Source organism: Austrofundulus limnaeus, unplaced genomic scaffold, assembly GCF_001266775.1.
Source record: "Austrofundulus limnaeus strain Quisiro unplaced genomic scaffold, Austrofundulus_limnaeus-1.0 Scaffold461, whole genome shotgun sequence".
Taxonomy (NCBI): domain Eukaryota; kingdom Metazoa; phylum Chordata; class Actinopteri; order Cyprinodontiformes; family Rivulidae; genus Austrofundulus; species Austrofundulus limnaeus.
Genome location: NW_013952863.1, coordinates 51,652 through 54,595, shown reverse-complemented (window position 1 = coordinate 54,595; position 2,944 = coordinate 51,652).

The following is a 2,944-nucleotide window of genomic DNA, read 5'->3' as shown; positions in this document are numbered from 1 at the left end:
ATTGTAGCTAAATGCTAAAATGACCCCGATAAAGTAACTTAAAGTAAGTTAGTTAGTTTTAATGCAATTTAAAAAGAACAAAAAAATTCATTAAAGCTAAAATTTACAAAAGGGGAAAAAAGCAATAGCATTAGCCAAAACAAACAAACAAACAAACAAACAAACAAACAAACAAACAAACAAACAAACAAATACATAAATAAATAAATATAAAAGGAGCCAAAAAGGATCACTATAATGAGCCAAATAGATAAGTACAAGCTAAAACCAACAATTCAAATTAGCAAACACAATCAAAAGCTAAAATTAGCATAAACTAAAAAGCTAAACTGGGAAAAAATTACTTTACACTAAAAATAGCAAATAAAATTCAAAACTAACAAGCAAAGGTTAGCTAAAATGTAACTAAAAGGAACCAAAAAGCATGAGGTAAAACAAGCAGGAAAAAAGTTCAAATTAGCAAAACACAATCAAMAGCTAAAATTACCATAAACGTAACTGAAAGCTAAATTGAGCAAAAAAAGTTACTTAATGCTAAAAATAGCAAATAGATTTTAAAAGTAATAAAAAGCTACAGGTGGCTAAACTGTATCTAAAAGCTAAAAGTAGCATAAGTTTGGTTCAGCAGAGTTTAGAGAACATGTTTTTAAAGATTTGAAGAACATAATTCATTCAGTTCTGCTAATTTCTGCTGCACAAGAAGAAAACGACTCAGGTTTTCTGGAGGAGGACGGACATCTGAAGGTGTTAGCATGTTGCTCTGACGTCCACGCCTCTGACTTTATGTCTTTTGTCTCTCGACAGGCGAACCCGTCGTTCTGACCTGATGAATCAGTGAAGGAGACGAGTGCAACACAAAGGATCCTGCTGTAAATAAAGACATCTTTTACTCCGGACTGCGGATTATCTCAGAGCTAAATGCTTCTTCTTGAACTCTTACGGACAAAAAAGAGAAGCCGAGAAGAGAAGACTTTCCATGGTTAGCCTTACAGGACCACGTGATTTAATCTGTACTGCTTGTAGTGGAAGACGATGATAAATTTTGCCTAAWTGTTCATTTTTAGAGTCATATGAACTGAAAGACTTCAGCTCAGTGTGTTGGAAAAGCAACACTGGATTTTGTTTCGGCAGTAAATATTCAGGGGGGTTAAAAAACAAGACATTTCATTATAAATTGTGCTTTACTTGTTGCAGCTGACCCAGACAGAGAGCTCAAGAAACTGATGAGCAACGTGGAAATTCACCTTTTAAAACCACGTCCGACTGGTTTACGCCCAGTTTTTCAGAAGTATTTGCTGGTGATAAAGTTTCCTAAAACCGTTTGAAACAAATCCAACTTGGTTATCGCTGACACGTCTTCAACCTGTGCAAATGATGACATCAGTAATAAACTATGATTGTGTAACAAAAATACTTGTCTTTTAACTGTCTGTTCGCTGATCAAAGAGAAATTAAACGTACATGTTTGTATGAATGTTTAAAAGGTTAGTTCAGTCATTTTGAAGTGCAGTTATAGTTACAGTGTACCTTTGAAGGTTTTATAAAGTTTGGGAGAATTAGTGTGTACTTTACAGTAATTCCATTGGCTCCATTTTTGCTCTTTTTTGTTTTCATGGCCACTGGATTTTCCATTTGGCCATCTAGATCCATTTCAAGTCCACATGGAGCCATGATCCTGGTGTCTAAACCCAAGTTTTTAGATAGGGGAGATGCATCAAAATCCAGTTTAGGTGGCAGCCATCTTGGATTTCCAAAATTTACCTTTTAAATTCCTTGTTAGAGACAATGATGAGTTTAACCATTGCATTTGAAGCCCATGAGAGTAAACATAAATAATCCTTCAAAACACGAGTCCAGAACCTGTACACGATCCTCTCATGTAGCAGAATTTCACCTACAAATCAGATGATCTCACACAGAATCCAGGAGTCTGTTTTTTATTTAAATTAAATTTTATCTGCAGACCCAGGTGAGACTTTATTTTCTCCTGCTCTGGGAAAAAGAAAAGAGTTATTAAAAATGTTCACACCCGTGTCATAAAGGGACCCACCAGACTCGAGCCTGGGGTGATCCAGATCTCAAATCCCAGTTTAAAGAGGCTCTGATCCAGAATATTTGTGGAAGATTTCCAAAATGTTTCAATGCTTCTAGTTTCAGGAGTTGTTTTAATTCAGAAGATGTTGAATAAATGATGATGAATTTATTTTTAACCTTTCAATAAAGAGAAACTCACAAAGTCATTGAAATAACTTTAAACTGACAACAAGTTTTATTAAGGAAAATCTTTGATCTTCAAACAACAAAAAAAACAAACTAACTTTAGATCTTGAAACGTTTGAGTCATCAAAGTCTTTCTGTAGCTCTCAGACTTCTGCACGTCCTCAGGTTTTCTGGTCCACATGTCCTCAGGTCTTCTGGTCCACATGTCCTCAGGTCTTCTGGTCCACCTGTCCTCAGGTCTTCTGGTCCACATGTCCTCAGGTCTTCTGGTCCACATGTCCTCAGGTCTTCTGATCCACATGTCCTCAGGTCTTCTGGTCCAGCTGTCTCAGGTCTTCTGGTCCACATGTCCTCAGGTCGTCTGATCCACATGTCCTCAGGTCTTCTGATCCACCTGTCCTCAGGTCTTCTGGTCCACATGTCCTCAGGTCTTCTGGTCCACCTGTCCTCAGGTCTTCTGGTCCACATATCCTCAGGTCTTCTGGTCCACATGTCCTCAGGTCTTCTGGTCCACCTGTCTTCAGATCTTCTAGTCCACATGTCCTCAGGTCTTCTGGTCCACATATCCTCAGGTCTTCTGGTCCACATCAAGTCTTCTGGTCCATCTGTTCTCTGGTCTTCTGGTCCACATGTCCTCAGGTCTTCTGGTCCACCTGTCCTCAGGTCTTCTGGTCCACCTGTTTCAGGTTTTCTGGTCCACCTGTCCTCAGGTCTTCAGGTCCAC